Genomic DNA, 25,011 nt, shown 5'->3' with positions numbered 1-25,011 from the left:
TATTTAAAGTTATGACTGAAAATCACTGACTGAGATATATTTGTATACAACTTTCAATTCCAAGAAAATTTAATACTTTCATTTTAATTAAGGTTAATATATTTATAATTTAAGTGCATTGTTCTTAGTCACTTGTGGGTAAATATATATTTGAAAGACTAATTGAAATATTTATACGACTACGAGTACTAATGTATGAGTGAGCAATATTGCTCATTTTAAATGTTGAACATGATGTTATTGTATTTATCTCGTTTGACAAAAGAACATACATATGTAAATAATTTATGTTAGTTTTAACTTACGGATTTATGCATTCCAACAAAACTTACCTAAAATGAAAAAAAAAATATTTTTATTAGTTTTTATTAAACTTCGTAGTTTTACTTGCTAAATTTTGATGAAAAATAATGTCGCATGACATTGGCTAAGATATTGAAACCAAAGAACAATCCTCCCAAAGTGGATCCAGTCATTGGCCAAAATAAAAATAAATTAATGTCAAATTTTTGGTAAAACATCTGGCAAATCTGAAAGCTATGATGGATTCAATTCTTTCTATAATTCTTTACAAAGTTTAGTAACCTAAGACTATCTTATTATAATCTTTGCTCCTAACAGATTTTCTCTTTTTCTAGGAATATTTAGTTGAAATTTATGGTAGGTCAGCCCATATATTTAATCAATTTAAATTTGACTATGTCATTCATTTTCATTTTAATTTAGAAAGAAAAGGGAATAAAAACTTTCTATGCTGTTTTGCTTACGTGTATGATCTAAGAAACTAAGATAATTAAAGAATTTAACTGTAATATTACAGTCTACTATTTACATATCTACATATTTAAAATGTTTTAAATAAAGTCTTTTTTACTGCATTAATATTGCTCAGTACTATATACTAAATTATTTTCATCCATATTCATTGTTCCATATCTTCGGTTATAGAAGACAAATTTTCCATTATTATTAAAAATGATTTCATTTTTATACCCTCAGCCTTTAGGCTAAAGAGGGTATTTACACTTTGATACGACCAAAAATGTGCCTCATCGAAATAATGGTTTTAGACCCCAAGTATGTTTGTACGATATCCGTTTCAGACAATTTTGAGTAGATCTAGCAATGTCCGTCCGTCTGTCTGTCTGTCGGTCTATCTGGCTGGCTGGTGTGCACGATAACTCTCGAACGGATCAGTCGATTCGGTTCAAATTTTGGGTATCGAAATATTTTTTCCAGATTCGATTTAAGTTCGAAGATGGGCCGTATAGTTCCACTCCTTCAGGTACCTCCCCCACAAATGTTCAAAAATTGTCGCAAAACTTGTGCGCACGATAACTCTTGTAGGGAATAACCGATTTGGTCCATACTTTGCACATCGTGTAATTTCTACCAAACTTAGATGAGGTTCCAATATGGACTCAATCGGTCCACTACTTCGGGTACCTCCCACTCAAAATTTCGGAAAAGTTCAGTTTAGGACCTGGTCTCGAATAGCTTTGATTTTTGTTTACGCAAGTTGTATTCGCTGTCCTCTATACGACGCTGTAAGTTTCGTTAGGGGCAAGTGCATGCTTCCTGAGAAAATAGCCTGAAAGTTACAAAAAACCCTATGACACCGTGTGTAGTGGTTGGGGAGCAAAATACCTCTCGAACGGTTATGCCGATTCGGTCCAAAATTTGGCTATCGTAATATTTTGTCCAAACTTAGTTCAAGTTTAAAGATGGATTATATCGGTCCACTCCTTCCGGTACCTCCCCCACAAAAGTTCGAAAATGTTGGGAAAATTTGTGCGTACGATAACTCTTGAAGGGAGTAACCAATTTGGTCCATGCTTTGCACATTATGAAATTTCTACCAGACTTAGATGAGGTTCCAATATGGACTCAATCGGTAAACTTCTTCGAGTACCTCCCACACAAAATATATGCTCTAGAATCGCCTTGGTTTTTGTTTTAACATCTTATATTCACTGTCCCCTATACGAAGGTACAAGTTTCCTCAGGGGCAAGTCCATACTTCCTGAAAAAATAGCCTGAAAGTTGAAAAACAAACCCTATGACACCACGTTTATGGGTGGAAGCGTAAGATAATTCTCGAACGGATATGCCGATTCCGGCCAAAATTTGGCCTTCGTAATATTGTTTCCAAACTTAGTTTAAGTTCGTAGATAAACCATATCGGTCCACTCCTTCAGGTACCTACCCCACAAAAGTTCAAAAATGTTCGGAAAAATTGTGCGCACGTTGACTCTTAATGGGAGTGAAATCGGTCACTTCCATATTTTGCGCATTCTCATAATATCTACCAGATATAGATCAGGTTCGAATATGGACTATATTTGTCCACTCCATCCGGTACCTCCCACACAAAATTTTGGATAAGTTTACTTTAAGACCTGCCATTGAATCACTTTGATTTTTGTTTAAGCAACTTACATTCGCTGCCTCAATTACGATGGTAAAAGTTGTCAGGGACAAGTCCATACTTCTTGAGAAAACAGCCCGAAGTGTGTTAAAAACCGCCTATGGCACCCCCATGGTCTATGTCGGTCCATTGCTTTAAGTAAATTTCAACATTTTTGTGGGTTCATACGACTAAAATTTTTGAAAAAAAAATGTTTCAATTTGCACAGGCTGAGGGTATATCTCTGTCGGCAAAGCCGACTGATACTTTTTTACTTATTGCATCATAAGATAATCTCTATTTTGTTCACGATATTTTGTACCACCATAAAACAATTCATACTTTATACACCCTCCAGATGCGAAAGGGGGGAGAATGCTACGCCCATGGTTTCTTAAAACAATATTCGCTGCAGCACAAAACTGTAACCAGTAGAGCTGGCAAACTATCGATATAGGCCCCATTCGATTTTTTCGATATTTCCTTTTCAAAATATCGATAAAATCGATACTATCGTAGATTTCCTACTCCTATTTATTTTGGATCCAAAATTGCCGACAAATGTAATTTGTTAACATTTCGCATGTCAGTGAAATACGAGGCGAATTAGAAAAGTTTGCGGCCTAAGCAACACGCAGTGTCGCCAATCGACATTTGACATTTTTTTTTGGAAAATGTGACTTGAAAAAATCACTTTGCAAAAAATGGAATTTATTTGTGAACATTTTCGTCCTATAATTTTTCACATTTTTCGACGTGGATAATCGCAGCAAGAGTGGCATCGATCAAATTAAATGTTTGTATGTCAATAAAGGACCATCCTATAGCAATATGAAAAACTGGTTTAATGAATTCAATCGTGACCGATATTCGCTAAAATAAAAAAACCAAGTTCGTGAGGGTGGTCCAAAAACGGTCGTTGTGCCAGAAAAAATTCAGATGTGTGTGAACGGATAGTGCGTGATCGCCATGTTATGTACCGTGAGCTAAAGGCATCCTTGGGCATTTATTCCACCAACTAACATTTGATATTGCATGAACACGGTGCAAGAAATTTTGAAAAACTACGATCACGGTGATTTAAAGGACGTTTACAAGAAAATAATTTCTACCCGATCCGAGAGGAGTTCTTAAACTTCACGAATTTTCTGTGGGAGCTACCCGAAGAAGTAAGCCGTGATAATCCATATTCGAAGCCGTTCTATATCTGGAAGGAATAATACGATGTGCAAAGTTTGAAACAAATCGATTGACCTCTTCGATAGTTATCGTTCACACAATTTTACAGAAAAAGTTTGAACTTTTGTGTGGTAGGTACTTGATGAATTGGACCGATATGGCTCATATTCGAACTTAAACCTAGTTTGGGCAAAATATTACGAAATGCAAACATTTGGTTCGAATCGCTCGATCCATTCGAGAGTTATCGTGATCACCAGCCAGACAGTCTGACAGACAGACGGACGGACTCTAACTGCTAAATCGACTCAAATTGTCTAAAACGAATTTCGTCCAAAAATACTTGTGGTCTAAAACCTTTATTTCGATGAGCACATTTTTGGTCGTATCAAAGTGTTCGGTCAAAAATGTAGTCCAAATCCTCAAAATACTTAATATCAGGAGGTGCTTTTAGAGGGGGGGGGGATGCTATACCAAAACATGGACATATTTTCACTATATACATCAAATGTAAACCAATACAAATGCCGAAAACTTGGGAGGAACCGTGATGTGTGGGCTACACCAAAACATGGACCTATGTTGACAAGTTTTGTTGAAGAAGTTTGGTGACCACTGAGAGGCCATAAAATGTAGCTAAAATTCTCAAAATGCCGAAAGTCGTGAAGTGCAGTTATATAGGGCCTATACAAAAATATAAACATATGTCGACAGTTTTTACATGAGACGATTTATGACTGAATCTTAAATGTCAATTTGCGGTTAGTTCTAATGTCAATTCGAAAGATGTAGCTACCAAATTGACAATTTTTGGTGGAGTGTTGGGACCACTATGAACCTCAAATGCCACATTACAGCTGGTGCGCTTAAAAATTGTAGCTAAACCCCTCAAAATACCGAAAATTGGGGGCTATACCAAAACATGGGCCGTTTACATCAATGGAACAATGGGAAAAAAGACAATCGGTTGGACAAATTTAGCGTTCTATATGAATTACTGTGGACGCTATAGTGATTAACTCCGCCGGGCAGGATGTAACCCGACTCAGAATTCAATCCTGATCGAGAATATATATATTTTATAGGGTCGTAGGTTTGACACAAGATAAAGTAGAAGTCGTAGAAAAATAAAAAAGGCATTTTCAGTTATGCCACTCTTCGAGTAAACGAGCGATATGTGTTACATTGCATGGGATCATCGAACACACAAGACAGTTAAAATTAACTTTGTCGTTGGAGAGGATGAAGCTCAGTGAGAGGTTGTCCTAAATGAAGTTGGAGTTATGTAAGTCTTGCATAGCATTGATCATACATCACTAGTTGCAGTCTGGGCAAAGTGGATTGGAGATTCTTAATTTTTCCAATGGGTCTTCAAGTATTTGAGAGCTTTATCCTAGTCGTGCATGCATAGTTACGGATCATTCCTTAAAATCTTCAGCGTGGAAAAATTGATTTTGATTATCGCAATCCTTTCCTGGTTTCAATCATCAAATGTTTCAGTTCTGTTTAAACTTTACAAAAGTGATCTCACTTCTCTCAGTGAAGTGAAGTAACAGAAACTTCATGTCGTCTCTGCAGAACCATATTTCCTTGAACTCAATTTTAATATTGGCGAAGACTGCTTTCAATTCATCATAAGAACAAATCTTCCACCAAAAAAAGCTCATACCGATCTTAGATGTGGGATGACATTTCTCCTTGTATTGCAGCATTCAGATGAACTCACGTAGAGTGAAACAGTGAGTTCCCCAATGCGGGGTGATTTCTCCGGAACTGTTTAATCTCTACTTTTTGACTCAACTCAAGACGGCATAAAAACCGTAATTTTTGCGGATGAATGTGCGGCGTCGGGTCCTATCGTCGATGACCCAGTGCAGATATTCCATCTAAGGAATATGAAAATATCCACCGCACAGTGGTTCAGAATCGTTTTTTCCTGGTCAAAACCCTGTAAGTTTTGAACGGATATGTTCATAATTTTTTTTTTCCGTTCGACAGATAACTTTCAGCTTTCCGACACACTAAAAGCCACTAAATTCGGTCAACCAGTTGCAGAGGAATTCAAGATCAAAGTAAAATGTTAACCTTTTTCATATATTGCATCAAAATATGCGTGTTTTTGAGTTTTTCACATGTCCTAACTATTTAAAAAAGGCCAAACCGCAATAAAAAGCCATATTTTTAAAAAAATGTTTTAATTTTTTATTTAACTAATTTTTTCCAAAATAGAAAAATACTTCATGGAATTTCTCGAAACTCTTATAAAAACTCATATATTAAAAAAAATTCCATTTGTGTGAAAAAGCTATAATTTTTATGGGAAACAAAGTGCCTCCTCATGACACCAGTGGACCATCTTCATGAGAAGGCGAAGGTTTTGCCGGGGAATAACACAATTGGCCATAAACATCCCTTTCAGGATTTAATGGACAAGCTTCCCCCACCCAGACACGTCAGGCAGGCTTAGCAACCAGTTAAGATCCGGGTGCCACCGTGATGCTATGGTATGCACACCCGCCATGTACGCCGAAGGTCGTGGGTTCAATTCACCGTCCAGGCAACATCAAATCATCAACGGTGGCAAAATACCCCTCAGTACTGCTGGCGACATTTCCTGAGTATTTCAGCCATGTAAAATTTCTCTACAATTGGTGTTTTACATCTTTGAGCTAATATGAATCGGGGTGCACTTATTGAAATGAGAGAAGTCTCCCTTGTCCCGTATGTGATGTTTGTGGAACAATTATTATTATAAGATCCGGACGCTGCTACCGCCTGAATTCGTATTGGTCCCGAATTGATGCCACAATACTCAACACATGCACATTTAGTGGATTGGGACCACACGACACACAGCAGCTAACCCCACTCACCTGTCTACTGATTATTTATAGATGCAACTAGTCTAGGTTGTACAATTTTTGAGTTTGGATACAGAGAAACAAGAACCTGATAACTAAAATAGTACACGAACGAACATAAACAACTGAGCAAAGGCTATAGTCGGGACGGGGCCGACCATGTGATACCCTACACCACTGCCCCTGTGCATAAGCTTTTCACTGGTAAACATTTATTTTAGGGAATATAATCCGACTACAACCAAACATAATATGCCTTTTTCTCTCTTAGACCCCCATAAGCAACCAAAATTTAGTGATCATCAAAATTATGACCTGTAGCTTCATTGCAAAAAATGGAAGAATTGGATGCATTACCGACTATTGTGGTATCTCCCTTGTTTGACCACCCCCGCCAACCTACTTTACACCAAAGTAAAGGTAATATTTTCTTCTTCCATTGACAGGCCTTGCCATTGGAATACCCCTACTAGAAGCCGATATATTCACAAAGAATAAAACTTTGAATTTGTTTGAGATTTTCCCCATTCCGAGCCCTAAATATTATCCGACTATCACAAAAATTAATAGGTTTCTTCCTCTAACCCCATCTACCCCCAAAATTTCGTGACTATCCGATCAAATTTCAACCTGTAGCGTGATTACAAAACATGGAAAAATTGGATATATTACTGACTTTTGCGATATCTCGGTTGTTTGCCCACTTACGCCAACATACTTTGCATCAATATAAAGGAGATCTTTTCTTCTTCCATTGACGAGCTTCCATATTGGAATAGTCCAACCAGAAGCGGAGATATTCGCATAAGAAAAAACGTTGACTTTTCTCCACATAAGCTTTTTGCTTATTCTGACTCCTGAATATTGTTCGACTATCAACAGACTTAATGGGCTTCTTCCTCGCAGGGTCCCGCATCAACTCCCAAAAAATTCGTGACGATCCGATCAAAATTGCGACCTGTAGCGTGATTACAAAAAAAAAAAAAAACAATGAAAAATTGGAGGTATTACCGACTATTGCGATATCTCCGTTATTTGGCCACCTACGTCAACCTACTTTGCATCATTGTAAAGATGGGATTTTCTACTTTCATAGTAAGACTTTGTTTTTGTAAGATCTCCAACTAAAGCTTTGATATTCGTCATTATTATTAAAATCGCAAATATGAAAAGTTGGGTTTTATTAGCGGCTATTGCGATATCTTCGTTGTTTGACCACCAACGACAACCTACGTTACATCGTTGCAAAGCTGATCTTTTCTACTTAGCAGGTTTTGCTTTTGATGTACTCCATTTAGAAGCGGAACGTTGACTTTTTCTCCAAATAAGTTTTTTACCCATTCCGACCTCTAAATGCTATCCCATCATCACAAAAATCAATAGGCTTCTCCCCCTCCGGGACCCTCACCAAAACCCAAAATTTGGTGACGATCCGATCAAAATTGCGACCTGTAGCGTACGGACACACATCGACTCAGCTCGTCGAGACAATCATTTTGGTATATATAAGTATGGGTCTACGACCATTATTTCGATACGTTGCAAACTTTTTGGGCAAAACCAACTTATAATACGCTCCCCACAAAGTGGTGTAGGGTATAAAAAATACTCTGTGGTTCTGCGAGCTTCCTCATATTTTAAATTTAACTTGAAAGCAGCCAACTTCATTTCTACAGATTTACTCTTGAGAACCACGGCTGATATTCAAAGTTCTCAAATGTTTCCTTTACCCGAGCAGTCTCCTCGTTGAAAGCTTTTTGGATTCCTGACAGACGTGGGGTTGGGACTTCAATATTCTCAGCGGACAGCTGGTGGCACAGCATTGCTTTTTGTGGGACGACAGCTTTGAACTTATAACAAAGCGACTTAGAATGTCAATTGGGTTATGCTTCCTTTTGCTCGTTGATGTTGCACAGCCATCCTCTCAAGTCATACAAGTACTGCTGTCGGATAAGTACGTGCTTCTTTTGGAAGTATAGCAAGCGTGTTTGACGTTGGATTAATCAATGTGGCAATGTCAAACCGTTCCTTTAATGTAGCTAGGTATAGTTTCCTCTGCAATGTTCCTACTCTTTTGTTAGTTTTGCACAATTGGTTTATCATATACATACATACATATTTGCAACAAATTCAATGTTTTAATGAACACTCATCCCTAACATAGAAGATTTTCGCCTATCCCATCTCTAAATATTTTGCCACCATCGCCAAAAAATTTAGGCTTCTTCCTCTATATCAAATCAAACTTGAGTAGATGCATAGACGGAAGGATACACATTGATAGGTCGACTCTGCTCCTGGAGACATTTGTATATTTGATGTGTTATAAACCATCGGTTGCAAAGAAGATTTACTTCGCTGAATTACTCAGGTAATATAAAAGAAACTACTGAAGTTTCTCAACATTGCTTTCATTCGTTTTGTTGTCTTGTTTTATGTTCAAAAAATTATTACAGGAAAAGCTGTGGCCGTCTATAACTTCTCACTCAGCCTGGAATGCTCAATGAAATAAAAATTAATGACTCGAAAATTTTGGGGTCATTCAGCCGGTCATTACCTTCTTCAATGATTGAATATGTCTTAAAACGTCAAGGACTTTTGAAAGCGAAAAATAATAAAGAGTAAACCCTTTTATACTTACTTTTAAATTAAATACTTTGCAAAATTTGCCTTTTTTCATAATGTCTAAGATATTTTCTTAAAATTAATGATGCCACAAATTCCAATAAACCATAATTAAAAAAGGCAGATGGGACTTGATGCGACGATGGCCAAGAATGGTTGATGGACGCAATATTGTCGCTCAATACTGAAACGATTATGACCCATTTTTTAGTTAATCCCTTTAGAATGAAATACTTTGCTTTAATGAATTTGAAAAGTTTTGTTTGTGCTTGTTCTTAAAGGGACTCGAGACGTTAACATTTCATTTTCTTTTTTCTTCAATTTTTCATTATATTATCTTGTGATGTGGATATTAAGCAAAAGATGGAATATAATAAAATACAATTTAATCAAGCGTTTGGGGGATTTCTTCACATTCTAGGCAGGGTGAATAAAGTATGCGCTGAAATAAAACTTTTCACAAGACACACTCGAAAAGGGAGAAAGAAAAATATAACACTACCATAGTAAATCACTTTATTGCCTGAAGAAAATTGAAATTTAAGAAACAATCACAACACCCTTCACAGCCAACGATACTAACACAGCGTTCCGATGACATAGACCAATGGATAGTAGTTTCTTGCCAACGAATTACAGGCTACAAATTGCTACAATAATACTCAAATTACATTTAAAATGTGCGAAAGAAAGATACACAGAGGGGGAGGGAGTGAAGAACGACACTAGTCGAGAATCAAAGGCATGACCTTAAATGAACTGTAATGAACTCTGGCATTGCCCTATTTGCCCTATCTCTGTCATAGCCATCCTCATCATCATTGTTGTGTCATCATCTTTGTTGATTGTCCTTTGCAGAAAGCAAAATAAGCATTGCTGCTGAGCAGTCGACCAAAAGTAATTCTTTAAATGATTTGAAGGATTCTGTAGGGAGAGGAAAAACATTATACCAAACAAATGCGGGTTAGCAGCAAAAAGAAGAGACACACATATTTACAATGGCATACATATTTTTCTAATGTGTTCTTTTGGATCGGTAAGAAAATTCAAAAGAAATAAAATATTGCTAGCCTCAATTTTATTTTCAAGAACATTATTTACTTGGGCCATAAATTTATCCATCGATATCGTATTTCGGATGTTGTTTTAATAATATTATGGTCAAGGGATTAATATCTCATTTGTAAGGGGAAGGAGAGAGCGGGACATCAATGAAAAATATGTCTAAAGATGCGTGGTACATATGTATTTATGTGTGCTACTGTCCACTTTGGGTTTGAGATTATCATTGGATATGCGTTAGAATAAACGAAAAATCGTACATTGTATGAAACGGACTACATTTTTGCAGAAAAACGTTTTATTCTCACAGCAATGTCAAAAACAAAACAACTTTTGAAATACAGTTATGTAATCGAAGGATATACAAAAACGTACACCAACAATGAAGTTAGTTTCCAAAGTGATTTCCTTAGAAAACTAAATAACACCAATCTTCATCATAAATTGTGGCTAAATTCTAAAACAATTAAGAAATGGTATCGCACAGTGTCACGACCGTGGCCAAAAATGGTAAAAACTAAATACTTCGTTGAACAAATTTATTGATGGGGAGTGATAGAAAACATATTAATTAAGAAGAATCTAAATGTTGGTACTGACATGTGAAGTAGTTTTTGCTATATGAGGATTTAAATCCGACAATTTTAGTTAATACATATTTTTGTGTTTTTTTTTTCTAAAATTAATAAATTATATTACGCGTTAATATTTAAAATTTAAAAGTAACGGTCGCTGCAAAAATGGTTCCTAAGTTCTCTTGGGATGTAATAAACTTGGCGACACTCTTGTTTGCATATAAATGTTAATCATATTGTGTTTACATTTACCCAAACATGTATTACTAAGTTTATTAATTTTCTGAAGCAAATTTTAAATTGAGTGGGGAAAAAATTGTATAAAAGTGTATATCGATATTTTTTGCTGTATGAGTAGTAAAATATGAGTACTTCAAATATATAAAGGTCTCAGCTGCAGAGGTTTGCAGACGAATGTGTCATTTCTCTTTTTCAGCGACAACCTCACTGCGAGGATACCCCCTTTGTTAACAAATCGTTTTGCGGTGTTGGCTATAGCGCGAAAACGAATGAACCGATCATCATATATGTTTGTGGGCTTATTAAGTACCTAATAATCTTGTTTTAAAACGAGAGAATTTTAAAAATATCAATTTTTAAAAAAAATTGTGAACAGCGAAAATCAATATTCGATTTTTTACAAAAAATTTGCCGTTTTTGTACCACTAATCGGTCAAAAAATTTTTTTAAAGGAAATTTCTCATGCATAAAGGCAAGAGTTTGATATATTCAATATGCTCATAAACAATATGAAGACTAAACACCAATTTTCAGTCATATCGGGTGGATATTGAGGCCACAACACTCAAAATACTGAAAATGAGGAGGCACGGTTCTATGGGGGCTATAGGAAGACGAGGACCTATACCGACATATTTCCGGTGGAAGGTTATAAGTCCCCCAACGGAGACTTAATACCAATTTTCAGCCATTTCGGTGTGATAATCAGGCTAAAACCTCCAAAATACCGATAATCGGGAGGTACCGTTGTATGGGGGCTATATCAAAACGTGGACCTAAGCCCACAAATCTCTGTTGGAATGTTTGATACCTCTGCCGAAGACTAACCACAAAATTTGAATACTTTCGGTTGGTCATTGTGTCTAAAACATTAAAAATACCGAAAATCGGGAGGTAAGGTTCTAGGGGGGGCTATACCAAAACGTGGACCGACCATCCCAATTTTTTGTCCTGAAGATTGTAAGTCAATAATAGGTACGTGTACCAAAATTGATGCACCTACGACAACTCCTTCTATTTTTGGCGACAGTTAATATGAACTCGGAACATTGTGTATCGTGAGCAGGTCAACAATACCTTTTTAAGCCCTCAGCCTTTAGGCTAGAAAGGGTATATACGTGCAAAATGTGTCTCATCGAAATAATGGTTGTAGACCCCAAGTATGTTTGGCCGAAATGTGTTTCAGACGATTTGGAGTTGATTTAGCCATGTCCGTCCGTCTGCCCGTCTGTCTGTCTGGCTGGTGCGCACGATAACTCTCGAACGGATGAACCGATTCGGTTCAAATTTTGGCCTTCGTAATATTTTGTCCAAACTTAGTTTAAGTTCGAAGATGAGCTATATCGGTCCACTCCTTCCGGTACCTCCCCCACAAAAGTTCGAAAATGTTCGGAAAATTTGTGCGCACAATAACTCTTGAAGGGAGTAACCGATTTGGTCCACATTTTGCACATGGTGAAATTTCTACCAGACTTAGATGAGGTTCCAATATGGACTCCATCGGAACGGTCTTTCGGGTACCTCACCCACAAAATTTCGGAAAGGTTTAGTTTAGGACTTGCTCTTGAATCGCTTTGATTTTTGCTGTAGCGTGCCCCCCATACGACGTTACAAGTTTCATCAGGGGCAAGTCCATACTTCCTGAAAGTTGCACAAAAAACCCTATGACACCGTGTGAAGTGGTTGGAGGGCAAGATAACTCTTGAACTGATCTGCCGATTCGGTCCAAAATGTGGCCTTCGTAATATTTTGTGCAAACTTAGTTTAAGTTCGAATAAAAGCCTTATCGACCCACTCCTTCAGGTACCTCCCCCACAAAAGTTCAAAAATGTTCGGAACAATTGTGCGCATGATAACTCTTGATGGGAGAGACCGATTTGGTGCATATTTTACACATCCTAATATATATACCAGATATAGGTCAAGTTAGAATATGGACTATATTTGTCCACTCCTTCGGATACTCCCCACACAAATTTTTGGATAAATTCACTTTAAGACCTGCTCTCGAATCATTTTGATTTTTGTTGAAGCAACTTGTGTTCGCTGCCTCAATTACGACAGTAAAAGTTTTTTCAGGATCAAGTCCATACTTCTTGAGGAAACAGCCCGAAAGTTGTAAAAACCCGAATACTACGTTCGTCCGAACCGAATGCTACGTTCTTCCACACTTTGGATATTGTAATATTTCTTCGAATATTAGATGAAGTTCGAAGGTGGTGCTTATGGGTCCACTCCTGCCTCCTCCTGAGGTTTTCATATTTGAAATTCGAATTATGTTTAAATTTAATTAATTTGTAGCTCAAAACGTGAAGCAAGTGACGTTCAAGGCCCGGTCCCAGCTATTTTTGACAAATTTACCACATATACCCAAATGAGCCCTGAGTACACTTAAGAGAGAGAAGAATTATATCATTACAAAAAATAAAAACGAACTTAAATAATAGGTAAGAGGCGTTGACTCGGTTGGGCAATGTGTCTAAAACTATTAAAATACCGAAGATCGGGGGTGACTGTTCTATGGCAGATATATGAAGATGTGGACCTATTCCGAAAATTTCAGGTGGAAAGTTTTGTAGCCCCAAAGAAGACTAAATGCTAATTTCAGCCATTTCGATGCGAAAAGCGGAGGTACCGCTCTATGGAGGCTATATCAAAACGTGGACTGATATAGACCATTTTCAATAGCAAACATCCTAGGAGTATTAGAAACTTCTATACCAAATTATAAAGCTATACCTTAAATATTGCAAGCTGTATCTGGATTTCAACAGACAGACGGACGCACTGTGGGCGAAATCCAAATCTAGTGGGGAAAAATTCATAACTCTTAAACTGGTTATGCTAGACGACAGACATTTTGAACATATGTTTCTTATAACCGTAGGTACAACGTTATTGAATATAGTCTATATATATCCACATTTTGGTGTAGATCTCATATAACGGTACCGCCTGATTTTCGTTGTTTTGAATAGTTTAGCTACATTTTCTGACTGAATTAGCTGAATTTTGACATTTGGAATTCAGAATCTTCTCCACAAAAATTTGAGGACATAGATCCACGTTTTTGTGTAGCTCCCATTTATAGGTACTGTCCGATTTTAGGTATTTTGGCGTTTGGGGTTCGCAATGATCAAAAAACTTCTCCAACAAAGATTGGCACCGGAAATAGCGCCTTTTTACTTCAAAATAAAACGGCGATAAAATGGAAAATAGCAAATACTAGCAGCTACATTTTCAGAGTAATTATTTCGGAGTAAGTACTTTTCGAAAAAAAATCCGAAAGCGAATGCCGGTGAATGAAATTTTTTATCTAATATATAAAAGGCAATGTGTGTATGTTACTATGTTTGTATGTTTGTATGTTCCGAATAGACTCAAAAACGGCTGAACAGATTTTCTTGAAAATTTCAGATAATGTACAGGGAACACCGGTGGTGAAAATAGGCTATATATTTTCTTGAATGGTCGTCGCGGAAGTGAAATATCGCGGTCATTCCAAATTATTCAAAAACGAAAAGACTCAAAAACGGCAGAATAGATTTTTTGGAAAATTTCCGATAAAGTACTGGGAACACCGGTGGTGAAAATAGGCTATATATTTTCTTAAATGGTTGTCGCGGAAGTCAAATATCGCGGTCATCCTAAATTATTCAAAAATGTACTATTTCAGATAGTATAGCAAATTTTAGTAAGCGTGACTATAAAACCGCTATAACACTGGCTTCTATGTGTGGGATAACGCGGTCAATGCCATATTTTGGAATACAGTAAAATCCCGATAACTTGAGATGTCACGATAAAGCAATTCCGAAAAATCGATTGGGAAATCTTATAAAATTTTGTATGTGAAGTTTTTAGGTCTGAGAATAGGTCGTAATCTATTTATTTAACCCGCTAAGTGTAGTGACCGGTGGTCTTCCCCACAATTTTTTAAGAAAACCGCGAAATTCAATATACTTTTTAATATATTGTTTACAAATTGTTTGCAATGCTATGGTAATTACTGTCTTGACCCTGAATGGTCGTCGCGGAAGTGAAATATCGCGGTCATCCCAAAATTTTCAAAAATGTATTATTTCAATTAATTAGAACTTTCGTAAGCTGTTTTTATACGACTAAGAGTAGTGACCTGTGGTCCTCCCCTACAATGTTTTTAATAAAATCTGAAATCGCGGTCATCACAAAGTTTTCAAAAATGTATTATTTCAATTAATATACATAATTTTAGTAAGCGTGACACAAAAATGATATAAACACTAGCTTGAACAAGTGGTAGTGGCCGGAGGTAGTGACCGGAGGTTCTCCTCAAAATTTAAAAAAAAATCTGAAGTCCATGATATTTTTGAACGTATTGTTTACAGATTGTTTGCAATACTACTGTAATTACCGTCTTGTCCCTGAATGGTCTTCGCGGAAGTGAAATATCGCGGTCATCACAAAATGTTCAAACATTAATTATTTCAGATAATATACATAATTTTGCGTGCCTAAAAAATGCTATAAACGCTGAACACTAAACAATAAGTTAGATAGCGCGATCAACTCCACATTTTGGAATACAGTGAAATCCCGATAACTTGAGATGTCACTATCCAGAGGTTAAATCCACCAAAAATAGCAAAATCAGGCGCCACCCTTCTATGGGAGCTATATCAAAACGAGGACGTATACTGAAAATTCTCTGCAAGACTGTTTACGACCCCCAAAAGTGACTATATCTCCAAACTATTGAAAATCGGGAGGTACTGCTTTATGGGAGCTATATCAAAACGAGAACCTATAACTGTTGCATACCGAGCCCAACTAAAAAGGCGTGTCTTTCGGTCGATACGAATATTTATGCTCTCCTCTTTAAATTACATTAAAACCAAATTTTAGCCATTTCGGTGTGATAAAGATGTTAAATCGTCAAAAATAGCGAAAATCAGCCGGTACCGTTCTATGGGAGCTATATCAAAACGTGGACCTATACTGACAATTCTCTGCAGTAATAATTACGACTTAATTGACGTGCACCGATCATTATATGTGGGTCACAAAGTGCTTTAAACTGTCAATTTATGGTGAAGGGTATAATAAAAGAGATTTTATATCTTAAATTTAGGGGATACCTGGATACATGGAATTTATGTCAAAAACATTGATTTATATTATGAAGTTTCTAGAGGGATGCCTAATTATGGCTGTATCAATGCTGGATAGATAACTAAAGTTTACACGGAGAACCCAAACAACGGGCCAGCAACGCGGACCGGGTCAGCTAGTACTTTATATAAAATACTTAAAGTCGAAAAATTGTGTTTTAATATTTAAAGATTATTTTACATTTTCAAATATTATTATATGTATATTTAAATATTTTTATACCCTCAGCATTTTCGCTAATGAGGGTATATACACTTTCATACGGGAAAAATGTGCCTCATCGAAATAATGGTTTTAGACCCCAAGTATGTTTAGACGAAATGTGTTTCAGACAATTTGGAGTCGATTGAGCAATGTCCGTCCGTCTGTCTGTCTGGGGGGAGCGCACGATAACTCTCGAACGGATCAACCGATTCGGTCCAAAATTTGGCTTTCGTAATATTTTGTCTAAACTTAGTTTAAGTTCGAAGATTGGTTATATCGGTCCACTGCTTGCGGTACCTCCCCCACAGTAGTTCGAAAATGTTCGGAAAATTTGTACGTACGATAATTCTTGAAGGAAGCAACCGATTTGGTCCATAATTTGCAGCTCGTGAAATGTCTACCGGACTTGAGGTTTCAATATGGACTCAATCGGTCCACTCCTTCGGGTACCTCCCACACAAAATTTCGGATAAGTTCAGTAAGGGGCCTGCTCTCTAAACGCTTAGATGTTTATTTTAGCAACTTGTATTTACTGCCCCCCATTCGATGGTACAAGTTTCATCAGGGGCAAGTCCATACTTCCTTAGAAAATAGCCTGAAAGTTGCACAAAATCTCTATTACACCGTGTAAGGTGGTTGGAGCGCAAGATAAGTCTCGAACGGATCTGCCGATTGGGTCCAAAATTTGGTCTTAGTAATATTTTGTTCAAACATAGTTTAAGTTCGAAGATAAGCCATATTGGTCCTCTCCTTCAGATACCTCCCCCACAAAATTTCAAAAATCTTCGGAAAAATTTTTCGTACGGTAACTTTTGAAGGGAGTGACCGAATTGGTCCATACTTTACACATCCTAATATATCCACAAGATATAGATCAGGTCCAAACAAAATTTCGGATAAGTTCACTTTATGACCTGCTATCGAATCAATTTGATTTTTGTTGAAGCAACTTGCATTCGCTGCCTTAATTACGAAGGTAAAAGTTTTTTCAGGGGCAAATCCACACATCTTGAGCAAACAGCCCGAAGGGTGTAAAAACCCCCTATGGCACCATATGTAGTGGCTGGAGATCCACTTCCATAATGGTCAATGTCGATCCATTCCTTTAAGTATTTCCTCTGCAAAACTTTTGCTCTTTACTCCTAATCAACATTTTTGTCGTTTCATATGCCCAAAATTTGTAAAACCCTCTAAATACATACGTTTTTTGGAAAAAAATTGTTTCAATATACACAGGCTGAGGGTATATCTCTGTCGGCCAAGCCGACTGATACTTTTTTACTTGTTTATAAACAAAATGAAGATTATTTTTTGAATATTTACAATAATAAATAATCTTGGAATCACTTTCTTTTTAAAGCAGCACCTCTTCCACACAAATTTTGACGACGACAACAAATACCAAAAAACTAGATAAATGGATGAATTATAAGAAGTTTGCAGACAACAAAAATTGTTGGTATATGTCAATGATTTGGTGTAGTCCCACATTACGGTACTTCCCAGCGAAATGTTTGTAGCCAAAAAAGTAGTTTAATCATGAGTGCAAGTGATTTCGGACTACATCTTTTTAATTGAAAGAAGTCATGATTTTTACAAGGGCATGGTGCAGTGATGATGCTGTCTAATTTTCTTCTTAAGCACACATTTTCCATTAGTTCTTTGTAGTTAATAAATATATGTACATTCTATGGAATGTATTTTGAATTGATTTTTCGGTTCTTTATACCCTACACCACTATGTGGGAAGGGTATTATAAGTTGGTTTTGGCTAAAAAGTTTGTAACGCATCGAAATAATGGTCGTAGACCCATACATATTTATACTAAAATGAATGTCTCGACGAGCTGAGTCGATCTGGCTATGTGTGTCCGTCCGTCCGTCTGTCCATCACGCTACAGGTCGCAATTTTTATCGGATCGTCACCAAATTTTGGGTGTTGATGAGGGTCCCGGAGGGGAAGAAGCTTATCGATTTTGGTTATGGTCGGATAATATGCAGGGGTCTGAATGGGCAAAAAACTTATTTGGAAAAAAAGTCAACGTTTAATTTCAAAGCAAATATTTCCGCATATATTAAGGGTATATCACCTGCTGATGAAAGTAGAAAATATCACCTTTACAACGATGTATAGAAGGTTGTTGTAGGTGGTCAAATAACGAAGATATTGCAATAGTCCCTATTACAACCCAATTTTTCATTTTTGCGATTTTAATAATAATGACACAGCTTTGGGGTCGTTCCAAAAACAAAGCCTGACTATGAAAGTAGAAAATCCCGTCTTTACAATGATGTAAAGTTGGTTGGCGTAGGTGGCCAAATAACGGTGATATCGCAATAGTCGATAATACATCCAATTTTTCCATTTTTTGTAATCACGCTACAGGTTGGAATTTTGATCGGATAGTCACGAAATTTTGGTGGTTGATGAGGGCCCCACAGAGTAAGAAGCCTATTGATTTTGGTGATAGCCGGATAATATTTAGGGGTCGGAATGGGGAAAACTCATGTGGCAGGGACGTAGCCAGGATTTCATTTCGGGGGGGGGGGGGGCCCACCTGACCAAATTTTTTAAAGTTCATGTTAGCGAAAATTTCTAATTTAGCAATGATGCAAACCTTATTTTATATATGAAATAATGTTCATGACTATTTTTTAATTAAAATGACGTAAGACTTCTTGGACAATTTCCCCTTGTTTTCAGAACTTTTTTGACAATATATCAGAGTTAATATATGTTCAAAACAATGGATAATATTAACAAGTGAGCAAAGGCTATAGTCGGGATGGGGCCGACCATGTGATACCCTACACCACTACCCCTGTGTATAAGCTGTTCACTGGTAAACATTTCTTTTATGGAATATAACCGCTTTCTTTTTGGAATACTGCTACCAGAAGCGGAGATATTCGCATAAGAAAAAAAACGTTGACTTTTCTCCACAAAAACTTTTTGCTTATTCCGACTCCTGAATATTGTCCGACCATCACCAAGCTTAATACCCAAGCTGTTAGACCCGCATCAACTCCCAAAAAATTCGTGACGATCCGATCAAAATGGCGACCTGTAGCGTGATTACAAAAAAATCTGAAAATGGGATGCATTACCGACTATTGCGATATCTCTGTTGTTTGACCACCTACGACAGCCAACTTTACATCGTTGTCAAGGTGATATTTTCTACTTTTCTTGCCAGGTTTTGCTTTTGATATACCTCTTAAAGAAACAGAGCTATTGACTTTGAAATAAAACGTTGAACTTTTCCCAAATACGTTTTTGCCCATTCCGATCCCCGAATATTATCCGACCATCATCAAAATCAATAGGCTTCTTGCTCTGTGGGACCCCCAATAACTCCCAAAATTTCGTGACGATCCAATCAAAATTGCGACCTGCAGCGCGATTTCGTAAAAAAATGAAAAATGGGATGTATTACCGACTATTGCTATATCTCTATTATTTGACCACCTACGCCAACCTACTTTGCATAATTTTAAATATGCGATTTTCTACTTTCTTAGTCAGGCTTTGCTTTTAGAAGGTCCCCAACCAAAGGTGTGATATCCGTCATTATTATTAAAATCGCAAAAATGAAAAGTTGGGTTCTATTAGCGACTAATGCGATATCTTCGTTGTTTGACCACCTACGACAACCTTCGTTACATTGATGCAAAGGTGATATTTTCTACTTTCATCGCCAGGTATTGCTTTTTGTATACCCCTTATAGACTCTGAGATATTTGCTTTGGAATAAAATTTTGACTTTTCCTCCAAATAAATTTTTTGCTCATTCCGACCCCTAAATATTATCCGACCATGACCAAAATCAATAGGCTTTTTCTCCTGTGAAACCCCCACTAACCCTCGAAATTTCGTGACGATCCGATCAAAATTGCGACCTGTAGCGTGATTTCCCAAAAAATGGAAAAATGAGGTAATACATGACTATTGCGATATCTCCGTTAGTAGGTCACCTACGCTGACCTAGTTTGCATCATTGTAAAGATGGGACATTCTACTTTCATAGTCAGGTTTTGCTTTTGGAAAGTCCCCAACCAAAGCTGTGATATTCGTCATTATAATTAAAATCGCAAAAATGAAAATTTGGGTTTTATTTGCTACTATTGTGATATCTTCGTTGTTTGATCACCTACGATAACCTACTTTACATCATTAGAATGGTGGTATTTTTACTTTCATTGTCAGGATTTGCTTTTGGTATAACCCATATAGAAGCTGAGACATGCGCTTCGGAAAAAAACTTTGTCTTTTTATGCAAATAAGTTTTTTGCCCATTACGATCCCTAAATATTATCCGACCATCACCAAAATCAATAGGCTTCTTCATCTGTGAGACCCCCATTAACCCCACCTGACCAAATTTTTTAAAGTTCATGTTAGCGAAAATTTCTAATTTAGCAATGATGCAAACCTTATTTTATATATGAAATAATGTTCATGACTATTTTTTAATTAAAATGACGTAAGACTTCTTGGACAATTTCCCCTTGTTTTCAGAACTTTTTTGACAATATATCAGAGTTAATATATGTTCAAAACAATGGATAATATTAACAAGTGAGCAAAGGCTATAGTCGGGATGGGGCCGACCATGTGATACCCTACACCACTACCCCTGTGTATAAGCTGTTCACTGGTAAACATTTCTTTTATGGAATATAACCGCTTTCTTTTTGGAATACTGCTACCAGAAGCGGAGATATTCGCATAAGAAAAAAAACGTTGACTTTTCTCCACAAAAACTTTTTGCTTATTCCGACTCCTGAATATTGTCCGACCATCACCAAGCTTAATACCCAAGCTGTTAGACCCGCATCAACTCCCAAAAAATTCGTGACGATCCGATCAAAATGGCGACCTGTAGCGTGATTACAAAAAAATCTGAAAATGGGATGCATTACCGACTATTGCGATATCTCTGTTGTTTGACCACCTACGACAGCCAACTTTACATCGTTGTCAAGGTGATATTTTCTACTTTTCTTGCCAGGTTTTGCTTTTGATATACCTCTTAAAGAAACAGAGCTATTGACTTTGAAATAAAACGTTGAACTTTTCCCAAATACGTTTTTGCCCATTCCGATCCCCGAATATTATCCGACCATCATCAAAATCAATAGGCTTCTTGCTCTGTGGGACCCCCAATAACTCCCAAAATTTCGTGACGATCCAATTGCGACCTGCAGCGCGATTTCGTAAAAAAATGAAAAATGGGATGTATTACCGACTATTGCTATATCTCTATTATTTGACCACCTACGCCAACCTACTTTGCATAATTTTAAATATGCGATTTTCTACTTTCTTAGTCAGGCTTTGCTTTTAGAAGGTCCCCAACCAAAGGTGTGATATCCGTCATTATTATTAAAATCGCAAAAATGAAAAGTTGGGTTCTATTAGCGACTAATGCGATATCTTCGTTGTTTGACCACCTACGACAACCTTCGTTACATTGATGCAAAGGTGATATTTTCTACTTTCATCGCCAGGTATTGCTTTTTGTATACCCCTTATAGACTCTGAGATATTTGCTTTGGAATAAAATTTTGACTTTTCCTCCAAATAAATTTTTTGCTCATTCCGACCCCTAAATATTATCCGACCATGACCAAAATCAATAGGCTTTTTCTCCTGTGAAACCCCCACTAACCCTCGAAATTTCGTGACGATCCGATCAAAATTGCGACCTGTAGCGTGATTTCCCAAAAAATGGAAAAATGAGGTAATACATGACTATTGCGATATCTCCGTTAGTAGGTCACCTACGCTGACCTAGTTTGCATCATTGTAAAGATGGGACATTCTACTTTCATAGTCAGGTTTTGCTTTTGGAAAGTCCCCAACCAAAGCTGTGATATTCGTCATTATAATTAAAATCGCAAAAATGAAAATTTGGGTTTTATTTGCTACTATTGTGATATCTTCGTTGTTTGATCACCTACGATAACCTACTTTACATCATTAGAATGGTGGTATTTTTACTTTCATTGTCAGGATTTGCTTTTGGTATAACCCATATAGAAGCTGAGACATGCGCTTCGGAAAAAAACTTTGTCTTTTTATGCAAATAAGTTTTTTGCCCATTACGATCCCTAAATATTATCCGACCATCACCAAAATCAATAGGCTTCTTCATCTGTGAGACCCCCATTAACCCTCAAATTTTCGTGACGATCCGATCAAAATTGCGACCTGTAGCGTGATTTCCAAAAAAATAGAAAAATGGGATGTATTACCGACTATTGCGATATCTCCGTTATTTTGTTACCAACTCCGACCTCGTTTGCATCATTGTAAAGACAGGATCTTCTACTTTCATAGTCAGGCTTTGCTTTCGGATACTTTCCAACCAAAGCTGTGATATTCGTCATTATAATTAAAATCGCAAAAATGAAAATTGGTGTTTTATTTGCTACTATTGTGATATCTTCGTTGTTTGATCACCTACGAGCACCTACTTTACATCATTAGAAAGGTGATATTTTCTACTTTCATTGTCAGGTTTTGCTTTTGGTATACCCCATATAGAAGTTAAGAAATTCGCTTTGGAAAAAAACGTTGTCTTTTTATCCACCTAAGCTTTTTGCCCATTCCGACCCCTAAATATTATCCGACCATCACCAAAATCAATAGGCTTCTTCCCCTCTGGGACCCCCATCAACACCCAAAATTTCGTGACGATCCGATCAAAATTGCGACCTGTAGCGTGATTACAAGGTTTAGATGGACAGACGGACAGACGGACGGACGGACTGACGGACGGACACACATAGCCAGATCGACTCAGCTCGTCGAGACATTAATTTTGATATATATAAGTATGGGTCTACGACCATTATTTCGATGCGTTACAAACTTTTTGGCCAAAACCAACTTATAATACCCTCCCCACATAGTGGTGTAGGGTATAATAATCACATATACTTTTCGGTCTATCATTTATCAAATAAGTCACAACTACAGTGAATGTTATGTAATTCAGTGATATAACTTCGGTAAGACCAAAAGAAAGAGTGTACAATCGGAAAACCTTAGAAATATTTTAACATTCAATTTTGTTGTTTACATGGAATGTTGAGGACCTTTCCTTTGTTTCCTACCTCACAAAAGTTCAAAATCACGGCTTCAATTTTCCACTCCAATTTTATTGAGTAATTTATGGAAGGAAAATGGGAATAGTAGAGAATTGATTTATGCAGCGGGCACGTTCGGATATCATAGCGTTATCCACTAGTATTTTTTATATTTACAGGTAGATTTAGGATTTATATAAATAAAGGAAAAAACACCGAGACACGTTTCTTCTATTTTTCGTCTTTTATCACGCTGCGGTGTCAGAATATGGCCAGTGTTTCAATTTCGGAAATTCAGGTGTCCAATCGTTGTTTCTGTCATTGTAGTTATTCTCTAAAGATATTTTGGTGTCCAATCGTAGATCTTATCACAAAGAATTTCTGATGGACAATATTGGTTTTCTTGATAGAGGACTAATACTGAGCAATAGTGAGTCTATCCATGATGAAATTCAAGCATGTATCTAATGACAAATTCTGTCGCCCAATTGCGCGTTTCAATAGACTATTTTGGCGTCCAATCGTCGGACTTCTCTTATAGAAATTCTGGTTTCCTATCATGGATTTTCTCATAAATTGATCAGGAACTAGGAAAACTCTTGTCTTGTCAGTCTTGAATACTTTTAAAATGAGATTCTGGCGCCCAGAATTTTTAATACCCAATCTCAATTTTTAATACTCAGCCTTTAATCAAAATGTGCCTCATCGAAATAATGGTTTTAGTGCCAAACTGTGTTTGGAAGTAATCTGTTTCAGAAAATTTGGAGTCGACTTAGCTGTGTTCGTCCGTCTGGGTGGCTGACAAGAGAACAAGATAATTCTCGAACAGATGAACCGATTCGGTCCATAATTTGCCCTTCGTGATATTTTGTCCAAATATCGATCCACTCTTTCAATAGCCTTCCACAGAGTATTTCAAAAATTTTCAGTAGTCATGGCTTCGCTTCCTTTATGCTAATAATTTAGTTAAAAGTAAAATATGAAATAAATAAATTAATAAATAAAAAGACCTCTCTGCAATAATTGTTCTCGGGCGCCTATTACTGGAATACAAGTTTTTTTCCGGGACAAATCCATACTTCCAGAGCAAATGGCCCGAAAGATGTAAGGAACACCTACGGTCATCGTGTGTAGTGGCTGGTGCGTACGACAACTTTCGAACCGGATACTGCTTTCGTCCAAACATTGTTTATAGCAATATTTCTGCGAGCCTTATATAAAGTTCGTAGATTGTGATTTTTGGTCTACTCCTTCTGGCATTGACCTTCCCCAAAAATTCAATAATTTTAGCTAAAGTGATATGTCCAAACTTAGTCCAAACTTAGTTTTAGCTCGAAAATGGGCACATCCCAACAAACCCTTCACAATAGTTGTTTAAGGCATTTTAAGGTCGGTATTCCTTGTGTTTTAAAGCGGTATTATGTTTTTTGGTGGGCAAGTTCATATTTCCTGAAAAAACTCAAAATTATATTGTGACGCATTGAAATGGCTGATGGGCGCAATATCTTTTTAAAAGGAATGACTCCCAAAAGAAGATCTACTTCCAAACTGAACTATGTCGGTTCCGGTCCATTTCTTTAGGTACCTCCTCCGTAACATTTGTGATCAGCGA

At 36.9% G+C, this 25,011-nt stretch overlaps 1 protein-coding gene across 4 annotated transcripts in view; it reads right to left on the bottom strand.

Annotated features, from left to right (window-relative positions):
* The window catches only part of Octalpha2R (alpha2-adrenergic-like octopamine receptor), a 462,839-nt gene that overhangs the window by 332,667 nt on the left and 105,161 nt on the right, over positions 1 to 25,011 (bottom strand). The window lies entirely within an intron of this gene.

The sequence above is a fragment of the Musca autumnalis genome, unplaced genomic scaffold (genome assembly GCF_047663935.1).
Source record: "Musca autumnalis isolate F117 unplaced genomic scaffold, ASM4766393v1 scaffold_1, whole genome shotgun sequence".
Classification (NCBI taxonomy): domain Eukaryota; kingdom Metazoa; phylum Arthropoda; class Insecta; order Diptera; family Muscidae; genus Musca; species Musca autumnalis.
Note: the sequence above shows the minus strand (reverse complement) of the source record. Positions and strands in the feature narration are given on the sequence as shown.